Source organism: Eleutherodactylus coqui, chromosome 6 (assembly GCF_035609145.1).
Source record: "Eleutherodactylus coqui strain aEleCoq1 chromosome 6, aEleCoq1.hap1, whole genome shotgun sequence".
Taxonomy (NCBI): Eukaryota; Metazoa; Chordata; class Amphibia; order Anura; family Eleutherodactylidae; genus Eleutherodactylus; species Eleutherodactylus coqui.
This window is the reverse complement of record NC_089842.1, coordinates 242,675,832-242,702,444: the sequence shown is the minus strand read 5'-3', so window position 1 is coordinate 242,702,444 and position 26,613 is coordinate 242,675,832. Positions and strand designations below refer to the sequence as shown.

General features: G+C 47.0%; 1 long non-coding RNA gene across 1 annotated transcript; it reads left to right on the top strand.

The window, feature by feature from the left end:
- Nucleotides 1–87: 87 nt before the first annotated feature.
- On the top strand, nucleotides 88–26,213 carry LOC136633457 (uncharacterized). Its single transcript, XR_010793272.1, has 4 exons — nucleotides 88–504; nucleotides 1,873–2,042; nucleotides 22,902–22,957; nucleotides 24,643–26,213. It is a non-coding gene; the product is annotated as an uncharacterized lncRNA (long non-coding RNA).
- Nucleotides 26,214–26,613: the final 400 nt, after the last annotated feature.

Sequence of the window (26,613 nt, the reverse complement as noted above, 5' to 3'; positions counted from 1 at the left end):
GGTGATATAACTACTTATGGGGAATATCTCACACGCCCTTATTATATGATTTATATTCCTCCATCGTGGTTGGATTGTTTATGGAAGTAATGTGCACATTAGTAATAAGAAGGATAGATATGTCGGCACTAGGACCCTGTGATGACCAGATCTGGTGCTTTGAGAACACGTCATACCATTCAAGCAGATCTAACACTCCATAGGAAGGCAGAGGCTTCGGTTACCATAGTGATGGACTTTGCTTATGTGCAGAGTGGAGCGTGACTCATAGCAAGCACGGAGCTGGGACACAGCTATCGCGAGAACTCGCAGCTGTGCTCTGCTCTATCCTCAGGGGGAATGATTAATGATTACTGGTTATTGTGGCAACGGAGGATGACCTGTCATGGGCTCTCCCAGCAATCTGAGGTTAGGCACTTCCGGGTTACACACATGACTGCAATGGCGTGCGCCAGCTATGTATTCTATGGGCTGTGAAGTTCACCATGGGAATCCAGCTCTGAGGTAAGAAACACACCTGTTCCACTTTATCTTTTTAATGATTATTATGTGATTGGTGAAGGGGCGTATAAGAGCATAGGTTGTGTTAACGTGTAACTAGCTTGACAAAGACTCATGCTTTAGAGTCGAAACGTCGCCATCTTGTGTGTTGAGGAGGCATTACTATCTGTGTATTCTCATGAATGCATAAAATACAACCGCACCAAACCTGCTGCCTGACGTCTTTCTTATTATATGTATATCTTTGGGAATTTGGACTCTTTCCCGGTCTGGGCGTGCAGACAAGGCTGAAGGATACAGCTTAGGATTTTTTCCCCCCCGAACTGGTAGTGGTGAGTGCTGCTGCTCAACTTTGTTTACTGATAGGTAAGGACTGACTGAGTGACTCCTTCTACACCTCAAGCTATTTATAGGAGTACTAGGGAATCAATTTGCAATTTCTGTTACTTATCACATGATGAGTATTATTACCTTCATGTGACAGTCAAGGTAGCCGATTATAGTAGCTTTATTTTAGGTTAGCATAAAATATTAATCAACTTCAAACAATGTTTTATGAAAATAAAGACAAAGGAAAATAGTTTCTCAGTCTGCAATGGCTTTTAAAATGAGCCTCTGATCAACCATCCGGTAAGGAGTGATGAATGAAAGAGTTACACTGAAATGGCCCGCACCCAATGAAATATAATATATTTAGCATAACGATACAAGTCGGCATATAATTACAATCAACCAGTAATAGTATAAGTTCCACTAATACAGTATATGCATGTCCATGTTATACTGTGTATGTAGTAGCTTTATGAAAGTAATACTTGACAGTGGAGCTCTGCTGCGGGCGTGACAGTCTTCTTGACTTTCCGCTATAGAGGAAAGTATGAATGTCAGCAAAGGCCCGGGAAAAGCCAGATGTTGACTTGAAAGTGTGAGAAGTGATGTAGATGTGCTGAACGACCACGCTGTTAGGATGAAAAAAGAAAAGAAATTGGGCACCAATGGGCAGAGTGCAGATGGTTTTCAGCCACAAACAGGGAAAGTTAAACGTGGCCCATTGTTTATTCATGTTCATGGATCCCCTCTAACCTGATTTCAATTCTTGATACTTTTGAGGAAGTGAATTTGCTCCTTGGGGAGCTCAGTCATAAATTATGAAACATTGCTGCTGAATAGATGCTGCTACTTAAGAGTGACAACTAGCTGAGAGCTGAAGGCATATTGGGTGTTAGTAATCCAGTGTTTAAAAAAATAATGTATATGACCACAAAAAGTGTGGATGTCCATTCAGTAGTGAATACAACTTGGAATTAGTCCCAGTGTTTCTTGATCATTCTTTACCTTTGTGTTTTTTTTTTATCTTATGTATCTTTGCAGGAGCTTCTCTGATCTTGGCCTGGATACAGGGCCATTCTTTTATCCTCTGGGTACACAGGAGAGTGACACTGCTGAAGGATGGTCAATGGCTGAGCTCCTCTAGAGATATAGTGGATGGAAACTGCTTTAAATACCATCAAAGTTTATGAGACACCGTGGTGTCTGAGGTGGTAAGGCTGTTGGGTCTTTTGGATGCTTCTAAGTACTGCTTGGTACTACTTGGGTCAATTTTTGCAGAGGGACTTAAAACGTGTAATCAAGTGGGTTCGTTTCTTGCCTGGGGAATGACTGGTCTAGTCAGAAAGAGTTTTCCACATTTTCTGGTCGTTTACCCAAGGTTCCAAGGCATTACAGCAATCCAAAAGAATAGAGAATAAAGAGTTAATCTACTTTGTACACCTGCATGTAAATATGGTAGAAGGGGATCAGATGCTGGAAGGTGATATCACTGAGCTATTTTGACAATATGGGATACACCTGACTTGATTCCATTTACTGTAGTTTCACCTTCAACAAGTTGTGATTAGAGATGAGCGAGCACCAAAATGCTCGGGTGCTCGTTACTCGGGACGAAAATTTCGCGATGCTCGAGGGTTCGTTTCGAGTAACGAACCCCATTGAAGTCAATGGGCGACCCGAGCATTTTTGTATATCGCCGATGCTCGCTAAGGTTTCCATTTGTGAAAATCTGGGCAATTCAAGAAAGTGATGGGAACGACACAGCAACGGATAGGGCAGGCGAGGGGCTACATGTTGGGCTGCATCTCAAGTTCCCAGGTCCCACTATTAAGCCACAATACCGGCAAGAGTGGGCCCCCCCCCTCCCAACAACTTTTACTTCTGAAAAGCCCTCATTAGCAATGCATACCTTAGTTAAGCACCACACTACCTCCAACAAAGCACAATCACTGCCTGCATGACACTCCGCTGCCACTTCTCCTGGGTTACATGCTGCCCACCCCCCCCCCCGCACGACCCAGTGTCCACAGCGCACACCAAACTGTCCCTGCCCAGCCTTCAGCTGCCCTCATGCCACGCCACACTCATGTCTATTTATAAGTGCATCTGCCATGAGGAGGAACCGCAGGCACACACTGCAGAGGGTTGGCATGGCTAGGCAGCAACCCTCTTTAAAAGGGGCGGGGCGATAGCCCACAATGCTGTACAGAAGCAATGAGAAAAATAATCCTGTGCCACCGCCATCAGGAGCTGCACACGTGGGCATAGCAATGGGGAACCTATGTGCCACACACTATTCATTCTGTCAAGGTGTCTGCATGCCCCAGTCAGACCGCGGTTTTTTATAAATAGTCACAGGCAGGTACAACTGGGAATCCCCAACTCCGCAATGGGAATTCCGTGTACACCCACAGCATGGGTGGCTCCCTGGAACCCACCGGCTGTACATAAATGTATCCCATTGCAGTGCCCTGGACAGCAGAGCTAACGTCAGATTAAATGCAGGTGGGCTTCGGCCCACACTGCATGCCCCAACCTGACCAGGCTTTTTAATTCATAGACACAGGCAGGTACAACTCCCTATTGTGAAGTCCCTGTGGACCGACAGCATGGGTGGGTGCCAGGAAGCCACCGGCGGCACATAAATATATCCCATAGCATTGCCCATCACAGCTGAGGTAATGTCATGTTTAATGCAGGTGGGCTTCGGCCCACACTGCATGCCCCAGTCAGACTGGGGTTCTTTAGAAGTGGACACATGTAGTTACAACTCCGTGTGGACCGACAGCATGGGTGGCTCCCTGGAACCCACCGGCGGTACATAAATATATCCCATTGCAGTGCCCAGCACAGCTGATGTAACGTCAGCTTTAATGCAGGTGGGCAAAAAATTAATTGGATTACACTGTAGGCGAGGGCCCCCCAAAAATTGGTGTACCAACAGTACTAATGTACCTCAGAAAAATTGCCCATGCCCAACCAAGAGGGCAGGTGAAACCCATTAATCGCTTTGGTTAATGTGGCTTAATTGGTAACTAGGCCTGGAGGCAGCCCAGTTAAAATAAAAATTGGTTCAGGTGAAAGTTTCAACGCTTTAATGAGCATTGAAACGTCTAAAAATTGTTTACAAAACTTATATGACTGAGCCTTGTGGGCCTAAGAAAAATTGCCCGTTCGGCGTGATTACGTGAGGTTTCAGGAGGAGGAGCAGGAGGAGGAGGAGGAATATTATACACGGATTGATGAAGCTAAAAGGTCCCCGTTTTTGATGGTGATAGAGAACGATGCTTCCATCCACGGGTGCAGCCTACGTATTGCTTAGGTATCGCTGCTGTCCGCTGGTGGAGAAGAGAAGTCTGGGGAAATCCAGGCTTTGTTCATCTTGATGAGTGTAAGCCTGTCGGCACTGTCGGTTGACAGGCGGGTACGCTTATCTGTGATGATTCCCCCAGCCACACTAAACACCCTCTCTGACAAGACGCTAGCCGCAGGACAAGCAAGCACCTCCAGGGCATACAGCGCGAGTTCAGGCCACGTGTCCAGCTTCGACACCCAGCAGTAGGGGGCAGAGGCGTCACGGAGGACGGTCGTGCGATCGGCTACGTACTCCCTCACCATCCTTTTACAGTGCTCCCGCCGACTCAGCCTTGACTGGGGAGCGGTGACACAGTCTTGCTGGGGAGCCAGAAAGCTATCAAAGGCCTTAGAGAGTGTTCCCCTGCCTGTGCTGTACATGCTGCCTGATCTCCGCGCCTCCCCTGCTACCTGGCCTTCGGAACTGCGCCTTCTGCCACTAGCGCTGTCGGATGGGAATTTTACCATCAACTTGTCTGCCAGGGTCCTGTGGTATAGCATCACTCTCGAACTCCTTTCCTCTTCGGGTATCAGAGTGGAAAAGTTCTCCTTATACCGTGGGTCGAGCAATGTGTACACCCAGTAATCCATAGTGGCCAGAATGCATGTAACGCGAGGGTCACGAGAAAGGCATCCTAACCTGAAGTCCGCCATGTGTGCCAGAGTACCTGTACGCAACACATGGCTGTCCTCACTAGGAAGACTACTTTCAGGATCCTCCTCCTCCTCCACAGGCCATACACGCTGAAAGGATGACAGGCAAGCAGCATGGGTACCCTCAGCAGTGGGCCAAGCTGTCTCTTCCCCCTCCTCCTCATGCTCCTCCTCCTTCTCCTCAACACGCTGAGATATAGACAGGAGGGTGCTCTGACTATCCAGCGACATACTGTCTTCCCCCGGCTCTGTTTCCGAGCGCAAAGCGTCTGCCTTTATGCTTTGCAGGGAACTTCTCAAGAGGCATAGCAGAGGAGTGGTGACGCTAATGATTGCAGCATCGCCGCTCACCATCTGGGTAGACTCCTCAAAGTTTCCAAGGACCTGGCAGATGTCTGCCAACCAGGCCCACTCTTCTGTAAAGAATTGAGGAGGCTGACTCCCACTGCGCCGCCCATGTTGGAGTTGGTATTCCACTATAGCTCTACGCTGCTCATAGAGCCTGGCCAACATGTGGAGCGTAGAGTTCCACCGTGTGGGCACGTCGCAAAGCAGTCGGTGCACTGGCAGATGAAACCGATGTTGCAGGATGCGCAGGGTGGCAGCGTCCATGTGGGACTTGCGGAAATGTGCGCAGAGCCGGCGCACCTCTCCGAGCAGGTCTGACAAGCGTGGGTAGCTTTTCAGAAAGCGCTGAACCACCAAATTAAAGACGTGGGCCAGGCATGGCACGTGCGTGAGGCTGCCGAGCTGCAGAGCCGCCACCAGATTACGGCCGTTGTCACACACGACCATGCCCGGTTGGAGGCTCAGCGGCGCAAGCCAGCGGTCGGTCTGCTCTATCAGACCCTGCAGCAGTTCGTGGGCCGTGTGCCTCTTATCTCCTAAGCTGAGTAGTTTCAGCACGGCCTGCTGACGCTTGCCCACCGCTGTGCTGCCACGCCGCGCGACACCGACTGCTGCCGACATGCTGCTGCTGACACATCTTGATTGCAAGACAGAGTTTGCGGAGGAGGAGGGTGGTTTAGTGGAGGAAGCATACACCGCCGCAGATACCACCACCGAGCTGGGGCCCGCAATTCTGGGGGTGGGTAGGACGTAAGCGGTCCCAGGCTCTGACTCTGTCCCAGCCTCCACTAAATTCACCCAATGTGCCGTCAGGGAGATATAGTGGCCCTGCCCGCCTGTGCTTGTCCACGTGTCCGTTGTTAAGTGGACCTTGGCAGTAACCGCGTTGGTGAGGGCGCGTACAATGTTGCGGGAGACATGGTCGTGCAGGGCTGGGACGGCACATCGGGAAAAGTAGTGGCGACTGGGAACCGAGTAGCACAGAGCCGCGGCCGCCATCATGTTTTTGAAAGCCTCCGTTTCCACAACCCTATACGGCAGCATCTCCAGGCTGATAAATTTGGCTATGTGCACGTTTAACGCTTGAGCGTCCGGGTGCGTGGCGGCGTACTTGCGCTTGCACTCCAACACTTGCGCTAGCGACGGCTGGACGGTGCGCTGAGAGACATTGGTGGATGGGGCCGAGGACAGCGGAGGTGAGGGTGTGGGTGCAGGCCAGGAGACGGTAGTGCCTGTGTCCTGAGAGGGGGGTTGGATCTTAGTGGCAGGTTGGGGCACAGGGGGAGAGGCAGCGGTCCAAACTGGAGGCGGTGAACGGCCTTCGTCCCACCTTGTGGGGTGCTTGGCCATCATATGTCTGCGCATGCTGGTGGTGGTGAGGCTGGTGGTGGTGGCTCCCCGGCTGATCTTGGCGCGACACAGGTTGCACACCACTGTTCGTCGGTCGTCTGCACTCTCAGTGAAAAACTGCCATACCTTCGAGCACCTCGGCCTCTGCAGGGTGGCATGGTGCAAGGGGGCGCTTTGGGAAACAGTTGGTGGATTATTCGGTCTGGCCCTGCCTCTACCCCTGGCCACCGCACTGCCTCTTCCAACCTGCCCTGCTGCTGCCCTTTGCGTCCCCCTCTGAAGACCTGTCCTCAGTAGGCGTAGCAAACCAGGTGGGGTCAGTCACCTCATCGTCCTGCTGCTCTTCCTCCGAATCCTCTGTGCGCTCCTCCCTCGGACTTACTGCCCTTACTACTGTTAAGGACCGTTACACATGACCGGTCACATTAACCTTTCAAGCCTTGGGTTCCAAATCAGTTCATACCTGGATGCATCAGAGAGGCCAAAAACTATGATTTATAGTAATTAGCTCTCACAGATATGTAGAGATGGGCCGCGGCAAGTATATACAGCCCACTCTGCTTAAGGCGCGTACACTGAAAAGTTTATTGACTGACTATAGTTCTAATACAGAAAATGAATACGTCATTAGTCACGGGGGTTAATCTCATTGGGTTAGAAAAAACATTAGAATCATGCACTGTTTAGTGAGAATATATTTATGTTCTCAAGCTTCAGCATTATCTCGTCCTCCCTGGTCCTCCCTTTGTTATTCAACTCACTGTAGTACAGTCAGTTCCCTTGTCCAAGTTTCTCCGCAGGTGTGGGAGGACTTTTCCTGATAAGAACTGTTGTCCAGACTTGGTTCTCATGAAAAAAAACAGAGACAGACACATCATTACACATTGTACCGAATATACTGCTGTAAAGTTATTTCTGCTTGAATAATTGTTTCACTACGCACAAGCTTATTTACATCTTATAATGCTCCATTTTGTATCTAGCGGCCATTTTGAGACAGATTCTTCCATTTTATGAGCCTGTACTTTCTCAATTCCCCCTAGAAACTGTCTCAAAATAAACGATACTTTATAACTTCTACTGGGCGGGGTAAGGTTTGCTTTCCCTATTTCTAGCTTATGATCTATGCCCTACCTATCATTGTTGGTCAGCTGTCCAAGGGCTAATCCCTTCCCCGACAACTAATCCTAGCTAACTAAACGCGAAGACCTGATGGACACAGAAGGGATCTACAACACACATGCTATTCTATTCTAATTGCTGGGAGACTAGAGTGGTCACCCCTGTTTCTGCTGAGACAGATCCATAAGGGGACAAATCGCCTTGTTGTATCATAGGCATATAGCCATTGCCTGGGGTCGCTACATCTACGTATACGGGGCCGACAGGTACCATCTGATCTGTAAGCTTAGCACAGGAGCGTTTTATGCAGGGCACAATACAGACAGAAAGTAGCAGGAGTATGATAAGAGTAACCAGAATCCCTATTCCTATCTGCATTAAGAATTGTTTCCATTGTCCGGTCCATGCAAACCACTCATCCCAGGGGTTAGTTATCCCAGAATTACGCTTCAGCTCTTCTGACAATGTGGCCAATTTCTTTATTGCGATAGTCACTTTACCTGAGGGCCCTGTGTTATCTGGAATATATGTACAGCAAGTTTTCACCAATCATTTTACAAACACCACCGTTCTCGGCTAGCATCATATCCAGAGCCACTCGGTTCCGGAAAGTCATGGTGGCCGTGGGGCCCAACTGATCAGCAAGCCCCTAAAGTGCATCTCTTGTATAGCTCACGAACCTTTGTTAGTTGTAATATATATACAAACATTCTTATTGATGGTTACTATTCCAAACAGGGACTCAAATCCGGCCTTAACTTGATCCCTGGCTTTAAACTCATCTGGCACCCCCCCCCCCCCCTTGGCACTCTGATTGCATCTATATATATATACACATGTGGATCAAACCTGCCACCTGGTTTCAGATTGTGACGCTCGTCTGTAGGACCTGAGAGAGAAGCAGAGACCACAGAATGCGTTATTGACAATTCCTTGGAGAGACCTATGACAAAATTAACAAGAGAATCATTTCCCAAACTTGGCTACTGTGGCATGTATCCTCCGGAGAAAAAGAAAAACTAATGGAAGACACTCAATTCAAGATTTCCCGTTTCCTTCATTGCCCATGGATCTACTTTCCCACTACTCCGTGGACGGTAGGGTGTGTGAAAAGCCGGGAATATACCCAAAGCAGACATGATGTGTTGCATTATTTCCCCTGTGACATTTGTACCTTTGTTAGACTCAATCACTTCTGGTACCCCGTATCTGCGGATTATCTCATTCATGAGCTTCTGTACGGTTACCTGCTTATTTACTTTGGTAACAGGGTAGGTCTCCAACCTGAAAAGAAATCAATAACAAGCACATATTCATGCTTCCCAACAAGTGGGAGCTGAGTGTAGCCAATTTGCAATCTCTGAAATGGGTAGAGTGGTCTAGGCAAGCGTTATGTGGCAAATTTACTTCTGCCCTGTTGCTTACGGCAAAGATCATGCAAAATTGGACAAGTGATGATGCAGCAACTACAGGAAACCCAGGAGCCACCCGTCCTTGTTCAAGCGTCGACATCATTGCTGCTTTGAATGGGGTGCTGGATGAGGCAAGCATCGCCACCATGCTGAAGGAGGTGCTAGAAGGCCTGGAGTACCTGCATAAGAATGGCCAGATCCACAGGGATGTTGAGGCTGGAAACATCCCCCCGGGTGAAGACGGCTCAGTGCAGATCGCAGATTTTGGCGTCAACGCGTTTCTAGCCACAGGAGGCGACATCACCAGGAATAAAGTCAGAAAGACCCTTGTGGGCACGCTATGCCGGACGGCACCGGAGGCGACGGAGCAGGCCAGAGGACACGACCTCAAGGCGGACATCTAGACCCCTGGTAGGTGTGTCTTTCCGTGCATCAGCTGGGCCATCATGGGGCACAGGGACCGTGGTAGGTAAGTTCTGTTGACCGTCCCATTTCTGCTGCTCCCATATTTAGTCCATTTGTCTTTTTTCTTCATTGCTGGCTTGTAACTGTAAAGTCCTTAGCATATCAAAGTCCAAAGTTTGTATCAAAGTAATTCAAAGTCCAAGTTCATATCAAAGTAGTAAAAGTCCAAGGTTTATATCAAAGTCCAAAGTTATTGTCAAATTCTTCTTTTCTTCTTTTCTTCCACGGCTTAAGGGCCGCTGCCTTTGCTGTGTGATCTGTGATGGCGTTGCCTCTTGTTTCTCTGCTGTAGGAATTGGTGTGAGCTTTCCACTTTGTCACCGCTGCACCATTCTTAATTGGCTGTCCTGCTGAGGTAACAAGCTGTCTGGCCTTCCATGTTGGGCCGTAATCATGAGCTATGCCAAATGCATACCGGGAGTCAGTGTAAATGTTTGCCGTCTTACCTTCTACCACTCTACACGCCTCAGTGAGGGCCTGGAATTCTGCTTCCTGTCCTGGGACATGCGGAGACATTCTGCTTTTAGGACATCTTGTTGCGTGACCACTGCATATCCAGTGTGGAGTCGTCAATCACCCTGGGTACCATCTACAAAAACAACTCAGAATATGCATTATTAACAGGGGGTTTCAGTTAACATAAAGAAGAGACAGTGTCTGCAATTGCATCTTCCTGGACATGTGCCAGGGGGTACTGACGGACCAAAGGGGGCTAAGAGCTTGTTCCTCTGCGTACGTAAGAGTGAGGACGGGTAGAGGTGTCGCTTGGTCTGCTGCCATCCGACATAAGGTCGGGTGACTTTTCAGACCCGGGGTGTATACGAGCCTCACCAGACGGGTGAAGTTTGATACAACCTCCCAAGGGTCCCATCACGCAATTCTCAATACGCTTTCAGGACCTTCCAGCATAAGGAAGCGCGTGAGGTATCGTGACCCTTTAAACATTACCTCAAGCGGTTCAGTTTCTGCCAGCTGAATTGGCACTTCTGAACCCCTTGCACCGATTACCGCTAGACAATCAGGCTGGTATTCTATTTCAAATAGATCAGAACCTTATTGTAAAAAGGAAAAAGAAAACATTTAAAATTTAAAAATAGCTGACCTGCAATACCTAGATCACCTATATCTTCTCCCCCCCCCCCCCCTTTGAACTAGGGTACTTAATTGGGAGAGTAACCGAGTTCAAGGTAGTAGCAACAGTGAGAAGAATGACAAGAGCACATTGTAGCTGGATTTGACAGGCCAGAAATAAGTGCTTGGGTTGCACTTGCGTGTATACGCTCCGGATGTCATGGGGGGGGGTGAGGACCACTAGGGGGAGTTAGTTCAATACCAACTCCGAAGATTTGTTAACCATTGCCTGTACTGCTGCCACCGCACAAACACACGAGGGAGCTGCTTCAGAGGTGAGAGAGAAAAGAATAATTGAAAGACAGTCATAGAGTGGTTGCATAAGTAGGGAAACCGAGTGCATTCATGGTCGGCAGTATGAAACAAGGCCCAGAAAGGTGCGGGGTTTGGCAACGCATATAGGTACAGGTATGGCCGGGACAGCAGCCTTTTGTTCCTATGTCAGATGTCCAGTTCCTTGGCCTAAACAGTGACCCAGGAGAACAACCTTAGTTTTGCAGAACTGGAGTTTGTCTTTTAGAGGCTTTACAGACATTTTCTGCAAGAAAAATTAACAGTGAAATTGTGGCTTGTTGGCAGGCTTCCAGATCATCAGCACACAGCACCGACATCACACAGCGCCGACAGCACACAGCACCGACATCACACAGCGCCGACAGCACACAGCACCTACATCACACAGCGCCGACAGCACACAGCACCTACATCACACAGCGCCGACAGCACACAGCACCTACATCACACAGCGCCGACAGCACACAGCACCTACATCACACAGCGCCGACAGCACACAGCACCTACATCACACAGCGCCGACAGCACACAGCGCCGACATGCGGTAGGTGGCAGACTGACACCTCATCAGCACACAGTGTCTACATCACACAGCGCCGACAGCACACAGCGCCTACATGTGGTAGGTGGCTGACTGACACCTCATCAGCACACAGTGCCTACATCACACAGCGCCGACAGCACACAGCGCCTACATGTGGTAGGTGGCTGACTGACACCTCATCAGCACACAGTGCCTACATCACACAGCGCCGACAGCACACAGCGCCTACATGTGGTAGGTGGCTGACTGACACCTCATCAGCACACAGCGCCGACATCACACAGTGCCGACAGCACACAGCACCTACATGCGGTAGGTGCCTGGCTGACCCTTCAGCATCTTTTCTGGACTGGAAAAAGAGGGGTGTTTGTTGGAGCAGTTAGTTTACAAAACTCTTCTGAAGCGGCACCTGAGGTCTCAACCCGTACTGATCCATCCGGTGGGAATTTGGTGGATGCAGATAAGGCCTGTAAGATATCAGTGCCAATAATAGAGACATGAATATTCTACAAACATCTATCCACATTGAAAATTTACAGTCTGCATATGCAGAAGGGGGGGGGGGGGGGAAACTTGTATCCCCAGTCAATATCTGCATCACACATCTTACATTTATCATAGTCTGAACACGGGTCATTAACTCTCATCCATCCATGCGGTCAAGTCTGTCTCTCTCTCATTCAAATGTTAGTAAGAGTTCACACAGGACGTAACGCGTATGATGCAACTGTCCTCATCTTGCAAACAAATGCATTCAATCACTACCACCTCTCCTGTCTGTAATACCAGAGAAGTATACCACATTCCACAGCACTAATATTTCCCATAAAAGGAACACACATTTAGCAATTATGCACACGTCCGACCAGTCACAGAACTGACATTTACACAAAGAACAGCAAAAACAGTAAGATTCACTTATCACATATTGACCCTCTCTTTCGTTCTGTAAGCTTTCCTACTGCCGTCTGCGATCCTAGCACCTATAGTGACCTTTCTTCTCAGCAGTATCTGACTTATGAGGAATGGACAACACGTACAGCAATGACACAATGTTGGGACCTTAAGACATACAAATTGTCACATAGATCACAGATTCTGCCTGAACTCGCCCCCTGGTTCCTCCTTGCGACAACTACATTTGTGAGCAATTTTAAGCACAGACCTACTTGGGATGGGGGTGCTAAACACAGACTGCAGAACAGATAATCGTGAGGAGGCTATTTGCAGGTGGGATGAGGGGACTTGAATGTTTCTATGCAAAATTCAGAAAAGGCACTCGTCATTGCAGTTCAAAGAATTGGTATGCTGGGTAAAAACATACATAGATGGGAGGTCAGAGGCCAGCTCATTTCTACTGCGGAGCTAAGATGACGTCTGAGGGGTAACTGAAGGTATTGTTACAACAGATGCTAAAATGGCCGCTGGGCCATGGCTGGCACTGAAATGGCCACCGAAGGTGTGGCCTGACTGGGCGATGGTGACGGGAGGGTCCAGGAATACTACATACTAGACACGTATCAAGATATATCGACTGGTATTGGCCCCAATAACAACACGGTCATCTAGGGGCAGGGCAAAGGGAGAAAAACATCATCCATGACACAGCCGGGGCGGTGCTCTCTGATGTTAAAGAAGGACTGCCTTTCTTTGTCTTCAACTTGAAACTGCAATTATCTTACTTCAACTTTACATTACTTATTGACTCTACATACTACCAACTGGGTATGCCTAGCCCTATGCTCAATGACACATTGGGAAGTATATCTCTAAGTGCCTGAGCCTTTTGCTCAATGACTATACCAACAGTTTCACATAACTTCTTGACTTTCTTCACATACTCCTTCCCTCCTCTACATGACACCAAGTGGACAGGATCAAACAGACCACTGTAAACATGTTCCGAAACTAAACTCTGAGCCGTCTCTCAACCGGGAGTCCGAAGCCGTATGCTCAATCACGTGATCGTACTTGTCACGTCCGATGCCGTCTGCTCAATCACTCCCTGAGAAGTATGCTCAATAAACTAAACCTCGAAGCCGTCTCTCAACCGGGATCTGCAGTCCCTGAGAAGTATGCTCGATAAACTAAACCCTCGAAGCCGTCTCTCAACCGGGACCTGAAGTCCCTGAGAAGTATGCTCGATAATACAATTTATAACGTCCTAAAAGATTCTGTCCCCTGGTGTCATAGACCACCCAAGACCTGAGGTAAACTTCTTTACCGATGACAACTATGATGTCAAACATCAAACATCCGACTGACCTAGGAGTCTGTCAATCAACTGAGCCAAAACAGACCAACGGCAGACATCATATGATAAATATGACACTTACCGGGCTGTGTGTGAGGTTGATCAGTCCTCTGGTTTGGCACAGTGGATATATGTCCTCCCAGTCCGATGTCGTCGTCCGATGAGTGACACAAGAGTCAAGGGTAAATCCTGCCGACTACGCCAACTGTTAAGGACCGTTACACATGACCGGTCACATTAACCTTTCAAGCCTTGGGTTCCAAATCAGTTCATACCTGGATGCATCAGAGAGGCCAAAAACTATGATTTATAGTAATTAGCTCTCACAGATATGTAGAGATGGGCCGCGGCAAGTATATACAGCCCACTCTGCTTAAGGCGCGTACACTGAAAAGTTTATTGACTGACTATAGTTCTAATACAGAAAATGAATACGTCATTAGTCACGGGGGTTAATCTCATTGGGTTAGAAAAAACATTAGAATCATGCACTGTTTAGTGAGAATATATTTATGTTCTCAAGCTTCAGCGTTATCTCGTCCTCCCTGGTCCTCCCTTTGTTATTCAACTCACTGTAGTACAGTCAGTTCCCTTGTCCAAGTTTCTTCGCAGGTGTGGGAGGACTTTTCCTGATAAGAACTGTTGTCCAGACTTGGTTCTCATGAAAAAGAACAGAGAGAGACACATCATTACACATTGTACCGAATATACTGCTGTAAAGTTATTTCTGCTTGAATAATTGTTTCACTACACACAAGCTTATTTACATCTTATAATGCTCCATTTTGTATCTAGCGGCCATTTTGAGACAGATTCTTCCATTTTATGAGCCTGTACTTTCTCACTACTACCTCACTGATAGACAACTGTGTCTCATCGTCATCGTCCTCCTCACCCACTGAAAGCTCTTGAGACAGTTGACGGAAGTCCCCAGCCTCATCCCCCAGACCCCGGGAACTTTCAAAAGGTTGGGCATCGGTCACGACAAACTCCTCCAGTGGGAGAGGATTTGGAACCATTGCTGCCCATTCTGGGCAGGGGCCCGAGAACAGTTCCTGGGAGTCTGCCTGCTCCTCAGAATGTGTCATTGTAATGGAGTGAGGAGGCTGGGAGGAAGGAGGAGCAGCAGCCAGAGGATTTAGAGTTGCAGCAGTGGATGACGCAGAACTCTGGGTCGATAGATTGCTGGCTGCACTTTGTGCCATCCACGACAGGACCTGCTCACACTGCTCATTTTCTAGTAAAGGTCTACCGCGTGGACCCATTAATTGTGAGATGAATGTGGGGACGCCAGAAGCGTGCCTCTCTCCTAATCCCGCAGCAGTCGGCTGCGATACACCTGGATCAGGAGCTCGGCCTGTGCCCACACCCTGACTTGGGCCTCCGCGTCCTCGCCCGCTTCCACGTCCACATCCTCTAGGCCTACCCCTACCCCTCAGCATGGTGTATTACCAGTAGTGCAGAAACAGAACGCTGTAATTAAATGTGCCGCTTATTGGCCTGTGGTTGGAGGCTGACTTCGCTTACGGAACGCACAGCAGAGCCAGGATATAATTTTGCGCAAGCCTGCTGTAACACTTAGCTGGCTGCGTATGAATTAGGAGGACAACTACACCCAGCACAGACCCAGTACACTGAGGACGGTCACAGGCAGCCCAAATAGATTTTTTTTCCCAAATGTTTTTGGAAAGGCCCACTGCCTATATACACTGTATATGTCTTCTCTCTCTGCGTCACCACTACTGGCCCTGGAGTATGTAAAATAACTGCAAACTGTTGCACTGTGGACTGGAATACAGCAGTGATGTAACAGCCAACACAGAGCCAGGAAATAATTTTACGCAAGCCTGCTGTAACACTTAGCTGGTTGCGTATGAATTAGGACAACTACCCCCAGCACAGACCCAGTACACTGAGGACGGTCACAGGCAGCCCAAATAGATTTTTTTTCCCAAATGTTTTTGGAAAGGCCCACTGCCTATATACACTGTATATGTCTTCTCTCTCTGCGTCACCACTACTGGCCCTGGAGTATGTAAAATAACTGCAAACTGTTGCACTGTGGACTGGAATACAGCAGTGATGTAACAGCCAACACAGAGCCAGGAAATAATTTTGCGCAAGCCTGCTGTAACACTTAGCTGGCTGTGTATGAATTAGGACAACTACCCCCAGCACAGACCCAGTACACTGAGGACGGTCACAGGCAGTCCAAATAGATTTTTTTCCCAAATGTTTTTGGAAAGGACCACTGCCTATATTCAATAAATATGTCTTCTGTCCCTGCCTCACCACTACTGGCCCTGGACTATGTATAATTACTGCAGGGCGCAATGCTCTGCACGGCCGATATACAAAAAAAAAAAAAAGTGCAACACTGCAAAAAGCAGCCTCCACACTACTGCACACGGTTAGATGTGGCCCTAAGAAGGACCGTTGGGGTTCTTGAAGCCTAAAATACTCCTAACACTCTCCCTATAGCAGCTCCGGCACCAGCAGCACTGTCCCTCCTCTATGTCAGAAAGCATCTGTGGCGAGCCACGGGAGGGGCCGATTTTTATACTCGGGTGACACCTGATCTCGCCAGCCACTCACTGCAGGGGGGTGGTATATGGCTTGAACGTCGCAGGGGGAAGTTGTAATGCCTTCCCTGTCTTTCTATTGGCCAGAAAAGCGCGCTAACGTCTCAGAGATGAAAGTGAAAGTAACTCGAACATCGCGCGGTGCTCGTTTCGAATAACGAGCATCTCGAACACGCTAATACTCGAACGAGCATCAAGCTCGGATGAGTACGTTCGCTCATCTCTAGTTGTGATCTAATTTTCTGCGGTTTTCTTTGTTTTTTTGTGAATGATACATGGTTAAAATCTAGAGATGAGCGATCACCAAAATGCTCGGGTGCTCGTTGCTCAAGTCGAACAGGGGACCTGTTTTTATGAATGTAGGCATTCTGTATGCCAGTATTACTCAATTTTGTTTGCTCTTCTACAAATATAGATATATAGATATTTTTTGTGTATCCAATATATTCACTTCCTTATATGTAAAGATGAGGAAACTTTCCATTCTCTAAACTCCTATAGATGCAAGCAGAAGCTAGCAGTTAGCAAGAACACTCTATTTCCCAATTCTTAGTAACTTTAGCAGGGGTAAAATCAGACATAAATAACCGCAGTCTGAAGCAGTACCGCTTTTAGCTACCGCAATAATAACCCAAGCAGTTTTACTGGAAACTTATGCAAATAACATGGGAAATTTATGCAATTAATAGTTCAAGCTGTAACCTCCAATCATATCGGAGCAACCACACGTGGGTCCAAGACAACCCACTCATCTCGTCCTGCCCTCTCCGGACTGATACCACGTGACGGGCAATAACAGATGACCGGATGATGGAAGAATTTCAAGATGCTTATCCAATAATGAAACAATACGTTGTATCTATGTAATCTTTGACCTGCCCAGATGGGCAGATATGTTAAACTCTTTAAAAGAGGCTGCGCGCCCACAAATAAAGGAGAATTGAGGCAGCTTATACATGCTGAACCTGTGTCAGTGTGAAATCTTCTTGTGCGCACGTCCAATTCATAATTAATCTGGAAGGGTGCAAACATTTCCTATTAAGTAGGCCGTGGACTCACAAAGGAAATCCACGACAGTTGGTGGCCTGCACGGGGATTGGTCGATAGGGTCTAGAGACGATTGGAAAACAAGGCGCGGACATAGGCAACCTTGGCCTTGGCGGGCCCAACAAATCATCAGAACACGGTAAGATAAATTATCTATACCTGTGTGGCTGACTCCAAGCTCGCCTATGTGCCGTGTCAAGGCCGATCGATTTGGATCCGCGTGACAGGTATTTTAAGTCTCGACCACGTAACAGAATGATAAGATAAAAGAGGGAGTGTTTGCATGCCTGTTGTCTTAAGAGTACTGGTTAACTGGTGAGGTCAACAGGTTGCCCTAGGAAGGGAACCTGAACAGCTATTCCTACTCCCTGGAGGTCTGGTAGAGGATCTGTGAGAAAGGGAACTGTCAGGGGAGTTTGAGCAGGGATCCCTACTCTTGCGAGGTTTGGTTATAAAAGCTGGGAGAAAGGGAACTGTCAGACGTCTGGACAGGTATCGCTACTTCTGGAGGTCTGGTATAAGACCTGGGAAAAAGGGAACTGCCAGACACGGATCCAAAGGGAACAGTGAGACTAAGCCAGTTGTACTAGTGCTCTGTCTATTTGTATGTGCGTCCCTTGTGTAGTCAACAGGTTGCTCAAGGGAGGGCCTGGACTGGATCTTCCCCTCCTAGAGAGGCAGGAAGCGGTCGGGTGTTTTGTGCAGAGACTCAACTCCTCCAAGGCCTGTTTGTAGGGCCCGGGAGAAGGGAGCTGTCAGACGAGTATCCCAAGGGGCAGTGAGACTAAGCCAGCTGTACTGGTACTCTGTTTATTTGTGTGTGTACGTCCTATCTCCATGTCGTGTCCTGATTGTAAGACAGGATTATTGTTAACCATAAGCACATGGGGATGGGAGATCTTTAAGCAGGATAACCCCTAACCCGCTCACCGGTGTGGCTATAGTCCACTGGTTGAGGGTTACTATCCACACTTATTTGTTTATCGTTTGAACGTTCGTGAGTGGATCCCTCTGTCTGAGGGCAGATTATTAAACTGTGTAGCGGCAGAAATGCTAGAGACTCTAGGGCGGGACATACTGTGTCCGGCGTCTGAGGAGAATCCTATAATCATAAATCTGGCTGCCATGATTGAGATTGAGAGGCAGCAAACATTGTACCAAGGCCAATTCTTACACCCCCCAGAAACGTGTGGAAGGTGTGGAGAGTCAAGTTATCATTGATTAATCAAGCAATATTTCTGTGTGCTCAAAACATCATGTTTGTAATTGAATAAAGTTAGTGTGCTTGTCTGTTGTGTAGAGTTAATCCTGCTGAGTTGTTTATATAGAAATAGTCTGTTTGTCTATCATATAGAATTAGTAGCAGTCCTACTCAAATTGTAAGAAGGGATTGTTGGCAATGAGAAGCATTGGCTGGGTTATAGTCTAGATTGATGCACAAGTACACAGCGGATCATTGTGGGTTTTGGAATTTATAGGTTAAATGTGCATTATTGGATCCCTTCTAGTAAAGGCAGATTGCTAAACTGTGTTGCTGTTGAATTGTTTGAAAGTATAGGATGTGATACATTGTGCCCGTAGGCGGCAAGGAGAGAGAATCAATACGTGACAAGGTGGATGTTGACAAGAGATATAGATAGATATAGATGTATATGTATGTGAAAGTATACAGAGGGTTAACCGAGTTTATTTAAGTGAGAGAGAAAGGCTGCTTGCTCGACCCCCTTACTTCCTCCTTTTCTAGGAGGAAGTGCTGTAACACAAAATGTAAGAAATAACCTTGTTGCTTTAATAGGAATAAAAAGTTATAATGAATGTAATGAATTATACTGTCTTAGAAGGCAGGTAAGAGAGAAGTATTGTAAGGTGCATTCTTACTGGTGTCTAAAGTCACAGATGGACGTTCAGTGATGTACTAAATTGTTAGAGCAGGTGGATTAGACCCAAGCGATAGAAGAGAAAGCAAATTCATGTGCTGTGACAAATAACAACTACTGTTCGTATGTCTTGTTATGTAATCTAATCTTTGTTGTACGTCCTTCATACAAATGTAAAAAGTTATATGCCACTCACATCCTGTGGGGGCTTTTAAGAATACAAGGGTTAAAGAATGCAGAAAATGTTGCGTTACAAATAGAGATGAGCGAGCATACTCGTCCGAGCTTGATGCTCGTTCGAGTATTAGGGTGCTCGAGATGCTCGTTACTCGAGACGAGCACCACGCAGTACTCGTCTCGATTAAACGAGCACTGACCATTGAATTCAATGGAGCCGGCAATACAGCCGGCTCTATTGAAAGCAATTGTCTGCCAGCGATTGCGGGATGAATTGTCGGGAAGAGCTTAAATATATAAGCCCTTCCCTGCAATTCATCTAGAAATGTGTAAAAATAAAAAATATATATATACTCACCTGGTCCTGGCAGAACGATGTTAGCCCATTGAATTCAATGGAGTCGGCAATACAGCCGACTCCATTGAAAGCAATGGGCTGCCGGCGATCGCGGGATGAATTGTCGGGAAGGGGTTAAATATATAAGCCCTTCCCTGCAATTCATCCAGAAATGTGTAAAAATAAAAAATATATACATTCTCACCTGGTCCCGGCAGACGGAGTTCAGCGCGGCAGGCTGCAGTTCTCCTGAACTGCTCTGAACAGCTGTGAGTAGTATTCAGCAGTCGGGGATTTAAAATCCCCGCCTGCTGAATGAGATGCCTCTGATTGGTCACAGCCTGACCAATCAGAGGCATCCCTCACTCACACCCATTCATGAATTCATGAATGGGTGAGTGAGGGCTGCCTCTGATTGGCTCAGGGGCAGCTCTCAGCTGTCCCTGCGCTGAGCCAATCAGAGGCAGCCCTCACTCACCCATTCATGAATTCATGAATGGGTGTGAGTGAGGGATGCCTCTGATTGGTCAGGCTGTGACCAATCAGAGGCATCTTATTCAGCAGGCGGGGATTTTAAATCCCCGGCTGCTGAATACTACTCACAGCTGTTCAGAGCAGTTCAGGAGAACTGCAGCCTGCCGCGCTGAACTCCGTCTGCCGGGACCAGGTGAGAATGTATATATTTTTTATTTTTACACATTTCTGGATGAATTGCAGGGAAGGGCTTATATATTTAACCCCTTCCCGACAATTTATCCCGCGATCGCTGGCAGCCCATTGCTTTCAATGGAGTCGGCTGTATTGCCGGCTCCATTGAATTCAATGGGCTAACATCGTTCTGCCGGGACCAGGTGAGTATATATATATTTTTTATTTTTACACATTTCTAGATGAATTGCAGGGAAGGGCTTATATATTTAACCCCTTCCCGACAATTCATCCCCCGATCGCCGGCAGCCCATTGCTTTCAATGGAGTCGGCTGTATTGCCGGCTCCATTGAATTCAATGGGCTAACATCGTTCTTCTCTGCCACAGCTGTTACAGCTGTGGCAGAGGAGAACGATCTTTACGCTGACAGTGGGGGGGGGGGGTCTCACTCTTGCCGCTATTGTGGCTTAATAGTGGGACCTGGGAACTTGAGATGCAGCCCAAAATGTAGCTCCTGGCCTGCCCTATTCGTTTCTGTGTCGTTTCCATCACTTTCTTGTGTTTTGCAGATTTTCACAAATGAAAACCTTAGCGAGCATCGGCGATATACAAAAATGCTCGAGTCACCCATTGACTTCAATGGGGTTCGTTACTCGAAACGAACTCTCGAGCATCACTGAAAGTTCGACTCGAGTAACGAGCACCCGAGCATTTTGGTGCTCGCTCATCTCTAGTTACAAACTGTAACAAACTGCATAGTACGCCGTGCCCACCAGAAAATACAGCTATGTTTACCAAGTCCCCAAATCCAATTGTAACCACATACAATGTTAGGTGGTCACAGCTGTGACCGTAAAGTTACAACATAGTAGTTATACATTAGACATTAGAATTTCCCTGAATGTCAGTCAGAGGAAGAGAAGGCGGGCTGAAATGGCGTCGGTACCCACGCATGCCAAAGACACCAGTGTTCAACATAATAGTTTAGTTGTATAACAGTTCAGTACATAAGGAGATAGAATAATATCTCAGTCACTCAACAACCTTTGGCACACAATATGTGAGCTACAGTACGTTACCAATCAGATGGAGATGCCTGGCATCTAAGACTGCATCTGCTCCGGTCTCCGGTTTAAAATGCCAGTTGGTTTCCCATTCGCATAGGGATAGTGTAGAAGGCCGTAGGTTCCAGTGAGGGCGCACTCTGCAGGGTGTTAACTTGTACAGATAAAGGACGTGGATACCTGAAAAACATAGCCCGGGGGGATCCATGTCCTCCTTCTGAGGTGAGGTAGGGATTACACTCACCCTAAGAGTAGGGCCTTGTGGGCGATGGGGAAGCCTTGACGCTGGAGGGACGACCAGGAACAAGTCTGGGACAGAACTGTTGTAAAAGTAAATTAGCCACGTTCTCCCTTATACTCCTGACTCTTTGTCTCTTCCATTCTGTGTTATAGAGTTAATGTACATTGTGGTCTGCGGAGGGCAAGGAGGGGCTGTATGGGGGAGAGATTTTAAAAAGAGGAAGTCACTGGGAGAAGCATTAGTACTGCAGCGTCCAGCAGTCCCAGGGTAGATAAATTAGCAGACAGTATAAAAATAAATAAATTATAGGGAGTTAGGTATAGCTCTAAGTTAAGCGGAGAAGCCAAAGAATGGGAAACAAGCAGGTAACGATAAGGCCTGGTATCCACAGGAGGGACGGGGCAGATTTGACCCGTAAATTGTAAAATGTAAATTGTGTGATGCATAAGACTTTACTTGGTTGTGATGTGTGTCCGAGGACTGCAAACTTTGAATGAAAAAATAAGGAAGCAAGTGATCAGCCAAATTCAGAGGGGTGGAGCTAGATGATGTAAGAATACATAATGGGTCATCCCTCTCTTGTCGACAAAGGAGGGGTGAGAATCTTGGGCAGCCAGAAAAAGTTTTGTCTTATTTTTCCTCCGGTCTCAAATTTGATGAGACATTGCAAGCAGATTAGATTAAATTAATAATGAATTCTCTTAAAGGATATCACATTTTAAATATGGCTGCCCTGATGGAAGGCATGTCTCTGTTAGTGGCACTGATATTTTACAAACCCTATCTGCATCCATCAAAATGGCGGCAGATGGATCGGTACGGGTTGGGACCTCAGGTGTCATTTCAGAAAAAAATTTGTAAATTAAAGTGCTCTTTTGGTGGAGCTGCCTTATGTGTTTGGCCTGATAGCCGCTGCGGAAACTCAGCTTTCCACGGTTCCTGACAAATTATGGGCCACCTACAAGACAGACATAGGGAAATTGAATGTACCCCCCATAATGGTATATCTGAAGCCAGGATACAGACCCCTGGGTCAAACAGTATCCCCTTAGTTTCAAAAAAGAAAAAAAAAAGGGGTGAAGGGTCAGCCACGCATGTAGGTGCTGTGTGCTGATGATTTTGGAAAACTGCCGACCGGCCACAATTTCACTGTTAATTTCCCTTGCAGAAGATGGCTACAAGGCCCGGAGGCCTCCAAAGACAAACTCCAGTTCGGCAGGAAAGGTTGGTCTCCTGGATCATTGCTTAGCCCAGGGAACTAGACATCTGGCAGCAGTACAGGCAATGATTGACAAATCTTCTGAGTTGGCATTGGACTACCCCTAGTGGTCCTCACCCCAAATGAAATGTGCTCTTTTCATGCCTCCCCCAATATTTCTTTCCAATGTTGCACTACCTTGTACCCGGCTACTCTTCTTTCAATCGGGTATTCCGGTTCAAACGGGGGAGAGGAGGCATAGGTGATCTGAGTATTGCAGATCAGCTATTTTTTAAATTTTTAAATTCTTTGCAACAAGAAAACTGTTATTGGAACCCACTGTTAACAATGCATATTTTGAGTTTTCTTTTTGTAGATGGCATCAGGGTGAGGATTGATGACTCCAAACCAGATATACAGAGGTCACACAACAAGATGTCCTAAACGCTAAAGCTCTGCTTCCGCATGTCTCAGTGCAAGAAGCGGAACTGAAGGCCCTCACTGGGGCGAGTAGAGTGATAGAAGGTAAGACGGCAAACGTTTACACTGATTCCCGGTATGCATTTGGCATAGCTCATGATTACGGCCCGATATGGAAGGCCAGACAGTTTCTTATCTCAGTAGGACAGACAATTAAGCATGGTGCAGCGGTGCAGAGTCTCATGGAGTCTCTGGAGGCCCTACTACTACCTGGCAGTGGAGAGCTCACACTGATTCCTACAATGGAGAAGCGAGAGACGACACCCTCGCTGACAGCACAGCAAAGGCAGCGGCCCTCAAGCCGTGGAAGAAAGAAGAAAAGATACTGACAGCATGAGTCAGTGGCAAAAACTTTGGACATTGGCAAAAACTTGGACATTGACAAAAACTCTGAACATTGACAAAAAAACTTTGGACATTGATATGCTAAGGACTTTACAGTTACAAGCCAGCCAGGAAGGAAAGCAAAAACTGACTAGAGATGGGAGCGTCAGAACAGGACGGTGTATGGCGAACAGTCAGCAGAACTGGCCTACAACGGTCCTTATGCCCCATGATGGCCCAACTGGCACACAGAAAGACGTACCTATCAAAGCAGCAATGACGTCGTAACCGAACGAGAACAGGTGACACCTGGGTCCTCTGTAGCTGCTGCATCATTTGTCCAGTTTGCATGATCTTTGCCATATGCGAGTCAGGACAGAAGTAAGGTAGCCATATAACACTTGCCTAGACCACTCTACCCATTTCAGAGATTGCAAATTGACTACATTCAGCTCCCACCTGTTGGGGAGTATGAATATGTGCTTGTTGCTGTTGGTGTCTTTCCAGGTTGGAGGCCCACCCTTTTACTAAGTTAAATGAGCAGGTAACCACACAGAAGCTCATAAATGAGGTAATCTGCAGATACAGGGTACCGGAAGTGAATGAGTTAAACGAAGGTACACACTTCACAGGTGAAATAATGCAACATCATGTCTGCTCTGGTTACATCCTAGGCCTTTCACACACTCTACCATACACGGAGTAGTGGGAAAGTAGGAAAGATGAACGGTACCCTAAAATCTAAGATAGAAGGCAATGGAGAAAATGGACTAAGTGTCTTTTATTAGCCTGTTTCCTCAGTTAGGTACATACCTAACAGGAGAAGAGAAAAAATAAGTTTAAAACATTGTGTATTTAGAACACTGTGATAGGTTTTCGCTAAGATTTTGCTTTATTTTATCTGCAGTGCACTCTGCTCATGCCAAGCAACATGCCGGTGTTACAACGCCCCCAGTCCCGCTACCCTGCCGCCTCTGGAAAAGGGAAGTGGGAATAATCACCTTGTAGTTTTTCCTTCCAGACTGATAGATATGATTATGCACTTACCAATGAGACAGGGGTTTAGTCATGTTGATCAGTTATTAGATAGCCCTAATTTTGCACTCTTTGTGGATAAATCGAGGTATCGTCAAAAAGCAGGTTTTACACAAGTTATGCAGTGTTTACCTGAAATAGTAAAAGCCGAACCTCTCTTAACCTACTGCCTCGAGATCCCAGGTGGTAGCTTAGACCTCCACATGTACAGAGATGCCGTAGGGGTACCTATGAGGGTACCAGATGAATATGAAGCCAGAGATCAAGTTAAAGCAAGATGGGTCTGGTCCTGTGGTAATTTTACCTACACAAATATCCCCACCAATATTCCAGGAGGGCCGTGTGCACTGTCCCGACTAAGTATCCTTATGTACCAAAGACCCGATTGCCATGAACCCACACCTAGGTATTGGAGGGGCATTTACAGCCTGAGCGACAGTTGTGAAAGAGCGCCCACTCTACTGAGTTTTCAGAACATTCTACTCTAGAGTTTATTCTGATAAAGAAGTTATTAATTATGTTTGTCACCTTTATAGTTATCCTAATTTCTATTTGTTGTTGTGTACAGTGTATTCCAACCCCGATGACTACCTGTTCTACCACAATGACTACCTGCTCCATTGTGTGCCTACCACGATCTGGGACGTCAAGGAGAGTCAATGGTTGAGGATTAATATGGGGTAGTGTAGGGACAGTTAGTATAGTTAGTTTAGTGAAACTGATAGTTTCAAGGGGGGTTTGTGGTGGATATCCATTATATCTATATTTTCGGGACAGTGGACCTGTGTAGTGGACAGTGGACCTGTTTTTATATGTTAAGCATTCTGTATACCAATGACAGTACTTTTCCATTGTTGTTTGTTTTTCCTACAAGAATAGATATATACGTATTCTTTCATGTATCCAATCTATCCACTTCCTTATATGTAAATGTAATGAAACTTTCCATTCTCTAAACTCCTATAGATGCAAGCAGAAGCTAGCATTTAACATTTAGCAAGAACGCTCTATTTCCCGATTCTTAGTAACTTTACCAGGGGTAAAATCAGACACAAGTAACCACAGTCTGGACCAGTACCGCTTTTAGCTACCGCAATAATAACCCAAGCGGTTTTACAGGAAACGTATGCAAATAATATGGGAAATTTATACTAACAATAATGCAAGATGTAACCTCCAATCATATCGGAGAAACCACACGTGGGCCCAAGACAACTAACTCATCTCGTCCTGCCCTCTCCTGACTGATACCACGTGACGGGCAATAACAGATGACTGGATGATGGAAGAATTTCAAGATGCTTATCCAATAATGAAACAATACGTTGTATCTATGTAATCTTTGACCTGCCCAGATGGGCAGATATGTTAAACTCTTTAAAAGAGGCTGCGCACCCACAAATAAAGCAGAATTAAGGAAGTTTATACATGCTGAACCTGTGTCAGTGTGAAATCTTCTTGTGCGCACAACCAATTTATATTTAATCTGGAAGGGTGCAAACATTCCTATTTGAGTAGGCCGTGGACTCACAAAGGTAATCCACGACAGTCTTAGTGTGGACACCCACTGGCGATATTTTCTTTCTTGCGCTGCGGAAGCACGGGAAAACTCTCGGCTCGCAGCGCAAGAAAGACGCCGGAATAGAACCGGCATATCGCTAGTGCTTTCAATGGGGCCAGCGGCAGCAGCGCTAGCCCCATTGAAAAGAGATGAAGAATGCCGCGGACTTCTGCCACAGCTGTGACAGCTGTGACAGCTGTGGCAGGAGTTTCCTTCATCCCCGCGGTCCTCTGTCACAGCTGTCAAGGCTGTGGCAGAAGTCCGCGGCATGCTATCCCATTG